This window comes from Schistocerca piceifrons, chromosome 5 (assembly GCF_021461385.2).
Source record: "Schistocerca piceifrons isolate TAMUIC-IGC-003096 chromosome 5, iqSchPice1.1, whole genome shotgun sequence".
Taxonomy (NCBI): Eukaryota; Metazoa; Arthropoda; class Insecta; order Orthoptera; family Acrididae; genus Schistocerca; species Schistocerca piceifrons.
This window is the reverse complement of record NC_060142.1, coordinates 274,255,082-274,267,583: the sequence shown is the minus strand read 5'-3', so window position 1 is coordinate 274,267,583 and position 12,502 is coordinate 274,255,082.

Sequence of the window (12,502 nt, the reverse complement as noted above, 5' to 3'; positions counted from 1 at the left end):
ATAATGTTCTGAACTGATATTACTTTCCATCAAACAAGAACATGTATAACATTTTGAGTTTAAAGTGTAAATTTGCTTGTCAGCATCCAGTTGCCAAACCCACTGGACCTGGACCGAAACACTTGGCCTTGGAACACCAATCAAAACGGCCTTGCTGTGGTGGTACTGAGAATGGCTGAATGCAAGGGGAAAACTACAACTTTAATTTTTCCTGAGGACATGCAGCTCTACCGCATGGTTATATGATGATGGTGTCCTCTTGGGTAAAATATTCCAGAGATAAAATAGTCCCCCCATTCAGGTCTCTGTGGGGGGACTACTCAGGATATCATCAGGAGAAGCAAAACTAGCATTCTACAGATGTGAGCATGGAATGTTAGATCCCTTAATTGGGCCAGTAGGTTAGAAAGTTTAAAAAGACAAATGGATAGGTTGAACTTAGATGTAGTGGGAATTAGTGAATTTTAGTGGCAGGAGGAACAGGACTTCTGATAAGGTGAACACAGGACTATAAATACAAAGTCAAAGAGGGGTACTGCAGGATTGGGTTTAATAATGAGTAAGAAAAGAGGAATGCGGGTAAGCTAATATAAACAGATAGTTAAGGGTATACGGAATGAGTTTTTCGATGAAAAAATCGATTTTTGGGTAAATGCATTTTCGAAAAATTTAGACTCTCCCATTTAATAACATGTATAAAATATTTGGATGACGTGAATAGAACTATTTTAAAGAATTTTTTAAAATAATTTCGACATAAGATGTTCCGCACCTTGTATATGAGACGCGAAATATACCTGATATAGACAGGCTTGCCAGAGATATAATTGAGCACAAGAGTGTTAGCTTTTCTGTTGGGTACACTGCTAGACAGTTGACAATAGATTCTGCTCCATTTGTATTGTTTCCTTTGTGAGAACATCCATGTCATTGTTGTGAAAGTCGTATGTGGAGAAGTCATTGAGTTTTCTTTCCTTCAACATGCCAGGACCTAGTGTGAAGGTATTTAGAAAGCGTGTACATTGGTGCAAGAAAGTAAAGTGTACTAAAAATTCGTCTGCTTCATCTTCATCAGTATCTGATGTCCCAGTAGCGACTAACCTCAACACTGGTAGTGATACATTGAGTGATGCTGCTGCCACTACACCGGAAAGTGCTTCAAGAAGAAAACTAGCTGGAATTGAAGAAGAATACAAGAAACTAAATGCTGGGACTACAAAATATGAGGTAATTAATGTCTCTTTGTTATCAGACGTTTTGGAGAACAATGTGTGCTGCAAACAATGTGGAAAATGTGGTGTTTCATTGAAAACAAATTTACATGTAGGACTTGCTTGTGAATTAGAGTTGATGTGCAGTTATTGCAAACACAGTGTTACTTTCTTCAATTCCTCACATGTTACTGCAGACACAGGTAAACTATATGATATAAACATTAGACTGGTTTATGGATTACGATGTATAGGAAAGGGCAGGGCTGCAGGTGCCATGTTGTGTGGTGTGATGAACCTCCCTCCTCCACCTTCAAAATTTAACAAACACATAATTGCAATAGGCTCTGCTGTAGAAGATGTGGCACAGGAAAACATGAAAGATGCTGTTGAGGAAGCAGTTGTTGAAAATAATAATAGCAGAGACTTGTCCATAGCTTTTGATGGAAGCTGGCAGAAGAAAGGCCACAGATCTCTGAATGGTGTAGTAACAGCTACAAGTGTGCACACTGGTAAGGTAGTTGATGTGGCAATACTTTCCAAGCTTTGCAGATGCAAGGAGAAAATGAAAAATAAACATGAAGAGGAGTGCATGGCAAATTATTATGGGTCAAGTGGTGGTATGGAAGTTGCTGGTGTAAGAAGTATTTATCAACGCTCAGTAAAATGGTACAACGTTAGATACATAAATTATCTTGGAGATGGTGACTCAAAGGCTTTCAAAGAAATTGAGGAACTGAGACCCTATGGTAACGATGTGAAAATTTCCAAACTGGAGTGTGTTGGCCATGTTCAGAAAAGGATGGAATCAAGACTTCGACAGCTCAAGGCTAGCATGAAAGGCAAGAAATTGAGCGATGGAAAAACTTTAGATGGGAAAAATAGACTGACAGATGCTACAATAGATCATATTCAGAAGTGCTATGGTCTAGCAATAAGACAGAATACAGCAGATGCAGAATTAATGAGAAGAGCAGTCTGGGATCTGTTTTTTCATACAGCTTCAAACAATGAGAATCCCCAACATGGGCTATGTCCAAAAGGAGACGATAGTTGGTGCAAGTATAACAGAGGCAAGGTAACTAAGAAACAATACAATCACCTGCCACCTGCCATAATGGATGAAATAAAACCAATATTCCGAGACCTCGCAGGTATTAGTCTACTAAAGAAATGTCTTCATGGCCAGACTCAAAATCCAAATGAGTGTGTGAACCATGTGATATGGAATAGACTACCTAAAACTGTGTTTGTGGGTATAAACACACTTCACTTTGGCGTTTATGATGCTGTTTCTTCATTCAATCAGGGCAATATAACAAAGTGCAAAGTTCTGCAGAAGTTGGGGCTCTGTGTAGGACTACGAACTGACACAGCTATGCTTTGTTTGGACAAGGAACGGCTCAGGTCTTCAGATAATGCCATAAAAGTATATTCAAAGATGGCTAGACAGCATAGCAGAGCCATTAAGAGGAAGCTGTTGGACGATTCTGATGATACAAGCTATATAGCAGGCTTGTACTGAAGTAAAAACTTTGAAGCTAAATTCCCATAACTTTAGTTTTTTTGTGTATAAGGTACATTTTCTCAGGGCCTATTTATATTAAAAAGATGAAATTTTCTGTAGTTGTTCCGTAAGACCTTCTAATATATCTGAATTAAAAGATATGTGGAATTATTTTGTATTAATGGATGTAAATTTTAAAATACTTGTTAAAATGTATAACTTTTTTAACATTTACAAAAAATAAAATATCTGAAAAACTATGCATTATTTTTTCAAAATTAATAATTCAGCATAAAAGCAGAACATATCTCTGCGTTCTGTGAAAAAATCAAGAGTATCGTCCAAATAACAAATGAGAAAATGTTCCTAACTTTTAGCTCAATTTAACATTGTAAGCATAGGGCGTTCCGTATACCCTTAAAGAAGACAAAAATTTAATTGTGATGGAGGACTGGAATTCAGTAGCAGGAAAAGTAGGAAAGGAAAAATAATATGTGAATATGGACCGGAGGAATGGAATGAAAAAGAAAGCCGTCTGGTAGAGTTTTGCACAGAGCATAATTTATCATCACTAACACTTGCTTTAAGAATCATAAAAAAAGGTTGTAATTGTGAAAGAAACCTGGAGACAACGGAGGGTTTCAATTTGATTATATAATGGTTACATGGAGACTTAGGAACGAGATTTTAAATTGCAAGACATTTCAGGGGCAGATGTGGACTCTGATCCACAATTTATTGGTTATGAACAGCAGATTAAAACTGAAGAAATTTGAAAAAGGTAGGGAAATAAGGAAATGGGACATGGATAAGTTGAAAGAACTAGAGGTTGTTGAGAGCTTCACAGAGTGAACCAGGCAGTGGTTGACTAGAACAGGGGAAAGGAAGTCAGTAAAAGATGAGAGGGTAGCTTTAAGAGTTGAAATAGAAGGCAGCAGAAGATCAAATAGGTAAAAAAGACCAAACCTAATAGGAATCCTTCGATAACACGACATATTGGATTTACTGGTGAAAATTCGAAATTTAAAAATGCAGCAAATGAAATGTGTGAAAGGGAACACAAAGGCCTAAAAAATGAGATTGACAGGAAGTGCAAAATCACCAAATGGAATGGCTAGAGGACAAATGTCAGGATTTAGAATCGTCTTTCACTAGGGAAAAGATACATAATGCCTACAGAAAAATTAAAGAGGCCTTTGGGAAAAAGAGAAGCAGCTGTATGAATATCAAGAGCTTAGATGGAAAATCAGCATTAAGCAAAGGATGGAAGGCTGAAAGTTGGTAGTAGTATATGGAGGGTCTATACAAGTGAGATGAACTTGAAACTGTATTATAGACGGGGAAGTGGATATAGAGGAATATGAGATGTGTGTGTGCGCGAGCGCGCACGCTTTCCTTTTTCATACCAAAAATACCATTACCATTAAAAAAGAAATATCAATCAGTCAAGCCATTCTCAAGTGATTTTCTTTCACATTGTATATTTTTCTTTCACAATTTACTGGTGCATTTCCTCCCCAAAAAATTTTTTATACATTCTATGTCCTGAACACAAAAAAGACAAAAATCACCCAAATCTGTAGAGCCATTCTTAATTGATGATGTATCATACATGCAACAATTGGTGTTAATTTCAGTCTTTTCCATAGGATTTTTCAAAAATTTTGTTGTGATAGAACAAAAAATAAATGAAATAAAACACTCAGGCTGTTCTTAGATGATGACCTTTCATAGATGCGGCAATTTATTATTATTTATACAGATTTGATTGTTATCATTCTGCATATCAATTGTATGCCATTCTGTATTTACTTTCATATTTGCAATTCAACATTTGTTGGTTGCCAGTATGTCTTGTTTACCTTCCTTGAATTCATCTTAAACAGTACTACTCTTTAACAACAGTCAGTTTTCCAAACCATTATTTCTCCATCAAAATCTAAAGTTACTTCAAACTTTGATAACCAATCAACAAGAAATAATATTTGTAAATTAGCATTTGGTACTATGAACAAGGTTCGCATAAACAGAAACTTCACTACACTTATAGGCACACATTTCTTGTAATCAACTTACCTTTACTGCCAGTTATACGTAAGACATTCACACTAGGAACAGGTAATACAGTACACAGTTATTTACTACTCACTGTTTGTAAAAATTCCTTGAGATCAGTGAAATCTCACTGCGTGAGTCTAAATAAATACACTATGTGATCAGAAGTATCCGGACACCTGGTTGAAAATAACTTTACAAATTCGTAGCACCCTCCATCAGTAATGCCGGAATTTCATATGGTGTTGGCCCACCCTCACCTTGATGACAGCTACCACTCATGCAGGCATACATTCAGTCAGGTGCTGGAAGGTTTCTTGGGAAATAGCAGTTCATTCTTCACGCAGTGCTGCACTGGGGAGAGGTATTGATTTCAGTCAGTGAGGCCCAGCACGAAGTTTGCATTCCAAAACATCCCAAAAGTGATCTATAGGATTCCGGTAAGGGCTCTGTGCAGGCCAGTCCATTACAGGGATGTTATTGTCATGTAACCACTCTGCCACAGGCCGTGCATTATGAACAGGTGCTCGATCGTGTTGAAAGATGCAATTGCCATCCCCGAATCACTCTTCAACAGTGGGAAGCAAGAAAGTGCTTAAAACATCAATGTAAGCCTGTGCTGTGATAGTGCCATGCAAAACAACAAGAGGTGCAAGCCCCGTCCAAAAACACGACCACACCATAACGCCACCACTTCTGAATTTTACTGTTGGCACTACACACGCTGGCAGATGACGTACACCGGGCATTCGCCATACCCGCACCCTGCAATCGAATCGCCTCATTGTGTACCCTGGTAAGTCACTCTACACAACATTTTTCCACTGTTCGATCATCCAATGTTTCCACTCCTTACACCAAGCGAGGCGTCGTTTGGCATTTACTTTCGTGATGTATGCTATTTAGCAGCCGCCCAACCATGAAATCCAAGTTTTCTCACCTCCCGCCTAACTGTCATAGTACTTGCAGTGGATCCTGATGCAGTTTGAAATTGCTGTGTGATGGTCTGGACAGATGTCTGCTTATTACACATTACGACCCTATTCAATGTCGGCAGTTTCTGTCAGTCAACAGATGGGGTCAACCTGTACACTTTTGTACTGTATGCATCCTTCACATTTCCACTTCACTATCAGATTGAAAACAGGGATGTTTAGGAGTGTGGAAATCTCCCGTACAGACGTATGACAAGTGACACCCAACCAACTGTCCACATTTGCAGTTCATGAGTTCTGCGGATCACCCCATTCTGCTCTCTCACGATGTCTAATAGCTACTGAGGTCACCGAGATGGAGTACCTGGCAGTAGGTGGCAGGACAATGCACCCAATATGAAAGGTATATCTTTTTAGGGGTGTCCAGATACTTTTGATCACATAGTGTATCTATGTTATTTCCATATAATTTGCAAATTATTATTGGTTTTTATAGTTTTTCTTCGGTCTCCTCATTTTCATCAGCAACCACCCTCATGCAGGTATATTTGGGTAAAGGCTATGAACTTTTCTATGCATGGACCTAAGATTGTAGTGTCATCTCCTGGATTTTGGCCCCAGTCCCAAGATGTTCCACACTTTACGCTATCCTGATAGTCCAATCCCCATGTAGCAGGTTACTCAATTACTGGTTCTACATGCATTTATACGTATTTCATTATTAGTATCATTGTTATCTATGTTCAATACCGATAGTTAAGACTGTGTACTATTCCTTCTATGCTCTATGAATGATATTTGATTGTTACCTACATGGCATAACTTAGTTCCCCCCTTTCTTGCAAAGTTGTTAGAAAAAAATTACTTTCATTATTAGTATTAACCGGTTCTCTATGTAGACATTTGCATTACGTTCTTTATTTACTGTGTTTAACCCTTCCATGCAGCTTAATAAATACCTAACAGTTGTCCATCCTCTGCATCAAATTTCCTTTCTTGCATGATGTGGTAATATGCGTACTAATATCTTCACTGGGCTGATCCTCATATTGAGTTTTCTAAATATTTAAAAATTGTTAAATGCCATTCAGTGTACTTCTTATGCCTATCCTAAAAACCATTATAGTACTTAACAGATAGCAATTCTTGCATTAATTTCTCTTGCATCCTAGGTGACTAATATTTCCTTTTCAATTTTTTATTCTCTTACAGTCCTCCCATTTCTTAGGTAATGATCGTGAGAGTACCATTAAAATATACATATGATGCACTGCGCCGTCAGGCCTGAAATTAGGAAACTGATTCAGTAAGTCCATGCCCTTTCCTAATTGAAATTCTTCTAACCAATCACTTGCTATCCCAGTATTGAGTGTAACTGATATTTTTCTAAGTTCATGTTTTGTCCTTTCTAATAGCTCCAACAGTTTTTAAATTCATTTCGACTTCCTACTGTATCACCCACAGAATTAGGTGTAGTGTTCGCAGAATCTAGTTTTTCTTGTACTTTAACTTCCACAAACTCTTGTAGTCGTTCTTCTAAATTAGTCCATTTGTCTTACTAGCAACATTAACCAATCCTCTACTTTGTCCAACACTCCTACTCAGTTTCGTGTACCTCATATTTGGATATGTACATCTCTGAGTTCCTGAGTGACTACTTCCTCTATATTTTTTATTTTATTCTCTACCTCTTTACAGATGTAAATCCTTAGGTTGTTGTTGTTGTTGTTGTTGTTGTGGTCTTCAGTCCTGAGACTGGTTTGATGCAGCTCTTCATGATAATCTATCCTGTGCAAGCTCCTTCATCTCCCAGTACCTACTGCAACCTACATCCTTCTGAATCTGCTTAGTGTATTCATCTCTTGGTCTCCCTCTATGATTTTTACCCTCCACACTGCCCTCCAATGCTAAATTTGTGATCCCTTGATGCCTCAGGACATGTCCTTCCAACCGATCCCTTCTCCTTGTCGAGTTGTGCCACAAACTTCTCTTCTCCCCAATCCTATTCAGTACCTCCTCATTAGTTACGTGATCTACCCACCTAATCTTCAACATTCTTCTGTAGCAACACATTTCGAAAGCTTCTATTCTCTTCTTGTCCAAACTATTTATTGTCCATGTTTTACTTCCATACATAGCTACACTCCAAACAAATACTTTCAGAAACGACTTACTGACACTTAAATCTATACTCGATGTTAACAAATTTCTCTTCTTCAGAAACGCTTTCCTTGCCATTGCCAGTCTACATTTTATATCCTCTCTACTTCGACCATCATCAGTTATTTTGCTCCCCAAATACCAAAACTCCTTTACTACTTTAAGTGTCTCATTTCTTAATCTAATTCCCTCAGCATCACCCGACTTAATTCGACTACATTCCATTATCCTCGTTTTGCTTCTGTTGATGTTCATCTTATATCTTCCTTTGAAGACACTGTCCATTCCATTCAACTGCTCTTCTAAGTCCTTTGCTGTCTCTGACAGAATTACAATGTCATCGGCGAACCTCAAAGTTTTTATTTCTTCTCCATGGATTTTAATACCTACTCCGAATTTTTCTTTTGTTTCCTTTACTGCTTGCTCAATATACAGATTGAACATCGGGGAGAGGCTACAACCCTGTCTTACTCCCTTCCCAACCAACGCTTGCCTTTCGTGCCCCTTGACTCTTATAACTGCCATCTGCTTTCTGTACAAATTGTAAATAGCCTTTCGCTCCCTGTATTTTACCCCTGCCACCTTTAGAATTTGAAAGAGAGTATTCCAGTAAACATGGTCATAAGCTTTCTCTAAGTCTACAAATGCTAGAAATGTGGGTTTGCCTTTCCTTAATCTAGCTTCTAAGATAAGTTGTAGGGTCAGTATTGCCTCATGTGTTCCAGTATTTTTCGGAATCCAAACTGATCTTCCCCGAGGTTGGTTTCTACCAGCTTTTCCATTCGTCTGTAAATAATTCGCGTTAGTATTTTGCAGCTGTGACTTATTAAACTGACCGTTCGGTAATTTTCACATCTGTCAACACCTGCTTTCTTTGGGATTGGAATTATTATATTCTTCTTGAAGTCTGAGGGTATTTCGCCTGTCTCGTACATCTTGCTCACCAGATGGTAGAGTTTTGTCAGTACTGGCTCTCCCAAGGCCGACAGTAGTTCTAATGGAATGTTGTCTACTCCCGGGGCTTTGTTTCGACTCAGGTCTTTCCTTAGGTAACCTTGCATATTTATGCTAGAAGTTAAATCTGTCTTAGTGGTTTCAATGCTACTTTTTGTTCTCCACATTCCCCACACCCTTCCGCCCGTGTCGTTTCAATTCACTGTTCTCCTCTTAATTTCTATAACTGTTCTCCTTCAGCTTTAATGCTATTCGACAACTCGACAAATTTGTTCCAAAATTTTTGACATTCAGGTCTCTATTTTTTACGAGGTGATCGGCATACAATAATAGTAACAGTAATACAATAAAAACCTATTTCCTTCATTTAGGCCCCAATGTAAAGAATCAGTAACACATATCACCAACACCTCATAAATGGATTACCTAAAATAAAAGAAAAAAAGAGGGCTAGAGAGGGGTGGGGGTGAGAGGGAGAAGAAAAATCTTGGGACTGATAACAGTTATCATAACTGGGCACATTGTACAACGCTGCTGCGTCACGCATGACCGATACTACGTCTTGAGTAGCTGCTATGCAGTGGTCACGTAGTCAGCTAATGGGCCACTTTGTGGGTCGGCTGCCACAGAGATATTCTCGTAGATCGCTGCTAAATGCTTAGGTGCAGAAGCAGTACATCAAAATCTTCCATTTTGTAGACCTTCTGTTCAGGCACACAAAATGGCTTAGAACACTATTGCAGAAACAATGCAACAAACATGCCAAATTTAAACAAGCACAAAGTCCCCAAGAATGGCGATCTTTTGCAGAAGATCGAAATTTAGTGTGGAATTCAATGTGAGATGCTTATAACACTTTCCACAACGAAACTTTGTCTCGAAACCTGACAGAAAATCCAAAGAGATTCTGGTCGATGTGAAGTATCTTGGCGACAAGAAACAATCAATGCCGTCTCTGCGCGATACCAATGGAGATACTATCGAAGACAGTGCTGCCAAAGCACAGTTACTAAACACAGCCTTCCGAAATGCCTTCACAAAAGATGACAAAGTAAACATTCCAAAATTCGAATTGAGAACATCTGCCAACATGAGTAACGTAGAAGTAAATATCCCCAGAGTAGTGAAGCAATTTAAAGCACTTAATAAAAGCAAGTCTTATGGTCCAGACTATATACCAATTAAGTTCCTTTCGGAGTACGCTGATGCATTAGCTCCATAGTTAACATTCGTATACAACCGTTCGCTCGATGAAAGAACCATACCCAAAGACTGGAAAGTTGCACAGGCCACACCAATATTCAAGAAAGGTAGAAGGAGTAATCCACTAAATTACAGGCCCATATCGTTAACGTCGATATGCAGCAGGATTTTGGAACATATATTGAGTTTGAAAATCATGAATTACCTCGAAGAAAATGGTCTGTTGACACACAGTCAACATGGGTTTAGAAAAAAATCGTTCCTGTGAAACACAACTAGCTCTTTATCCACATGAAGTGTTGAGTGCTATTGACAAGAGATTTCAGATCGATATCGTATTTTTGGATTTCTGGAAGGCTTTTGACACAGTACCACACAAGCGGTTTGTAGTGAAATTGCGTGCTTACGGAATATTGTCACAGTTATGTGACTGGATTTGTGATTTTCTGTCAGAGGTCACAGTTCGTAGTAATTAACGGAAAGTCATTGAGTAAAACAGAAGTGATTTCTGGCGTTCCCCAAGGTAGTGTTATAGGCCCTTTGCTGTTCCTTATCTATATAAATGATTTGGGACACTATCTGAGCAGCTGACAAAGGTTTTTTGCAGATGACGCTGCATTTATCTGAGGATCAAAACAAATTGCAAAACAATTTAGGAAAGATACCTGACTGGTGCGAAAACTGGCAGTTGACCCTAAATAACGAAAAGTGTGAGGTCATCAACATGAGTGCTAAAAGGAATTTGTTAAACTTTGGTTACATGATAAATCAGTCTAATCTAAAAGCCGTAAATTCAACTAAATACCTAGGTACTACAATTACGAACAACTTAAATTGGAAGGGAAGGAACACATAGAAAACATGGGAAAGACTAACCAAAGATGGCATTTTATTGGCAGGACACTTAGAAAATGTAACAGATCTACTAAGGAGACTGCCTACACTATGCTTGTCTGTCTGCTTTTAGAATACTGCTGGGCGGTCTGGGATCCTTACCAGATAGGACTGACGGAGTACATCAAAAAAGTTCAAAGAAGGGCAGCACATTTTGTATTATCAGGATTTCGGCTGGACATCATTAAAAGAAAGGCGTTTTTTGTTGCGACGGAATCTTCTCACGAAATTCCAATCACCAACTTTCTCCTCTGAATGCAAAAATATTTTGTTGACATTGACCTACGTACGGAGAAATGATCACCACGATAAAATAAGGGCAATCAGAGCTCGTACAGGAAGATATAGGTGTTTGTTCTTTCCGCGCACTATACGAGATTGGAATAATGGAGAATTGTGAAGGTGGTTCAATGAACCCTCTGCCAGGCACTTAAATGTGATTTGCAGAGTATCCATGTAGATGAAGATGAACACGATGTTACATCAGGGACCTTGGGAGCCAGAGGTCTCTACTGACAAGTCTGTCTTCAGGGAACACGTTGGTGATGTGGGGCATACTTTGGTTGAATGTGTGAGCAGTTGCTCCATCTTGCTGGTATACTGCATACAGCTTTTCTGCATTTGTTAATTGTTCACAGAAAGCGTCAAAGATCTCTAGATATTTAGCACTGTGTAAGGTGTAATTGAAAAATGCTGTGCCAGTAATGCCCTTGCTGGGAAATGCACACCAAACAATTATCTTCTCTGATTGGAGAGGTCCTTGATGCAGAATATGTGGGTTGTCCTGCATCCAATAAATGCAGTTCTGGGAGTTTACATCAAGATAAAGCAAGTGGTCAAAATAACCATTAGCAATTGAAGTTAACAGTTAGTTATAATAACGAACTCTCTTTTTTTCCTGATCCTCAAATTTCAACTCTTGCCCCATGCTCACATGATATGCTTTTAATTTCATATCTTTTCGTACACGATGTCACAATATACGAGATACACCAGCCTGCTGTGATAACCTCCTGACAGACTTGCAGGGACTTCTTGTACTGTCCATGTGAATTCTGTCTGCATTTTCAAGGGTCCTCAGTGTTGGCCACCTATTCATCTGGACATTCTGAACTGTTCATACAGATTAGATCAGTACTAAAACAAAGATGATGGGTTATATATATTTGTTATATATATATATATAATAGAAGGAAACATTCCACGTGGGAAAATTTTTATATAAAAACAAAGATGAGGTGACTTACCGAACGAAAGCGCTGGCAGGTCGATAGACACACAAACAAACACAAACATACACACAAAATTCAAGCTTTCGCAACAAACTGTTGCCTCATCAGGAAAGAGGGAAGGAGAGGGGAAGACGAAAGGAAGTGGGTTTTAAGGGAGAGGGTAAGGAGTCATTCCAATCCCGGGAGCGGAAAGACTTACCTTAGGGGGAAAAAAGGACGGGTATACACTCGCACACACACACATATCCATCCACACATATACACACGGGATTGGAATGACTCCTTACCCTCTCCCTTAAAACCCACATCCTTTCGTCTTTCCCTCTCCTTCCCTTTTTCCTGATGAGGCAA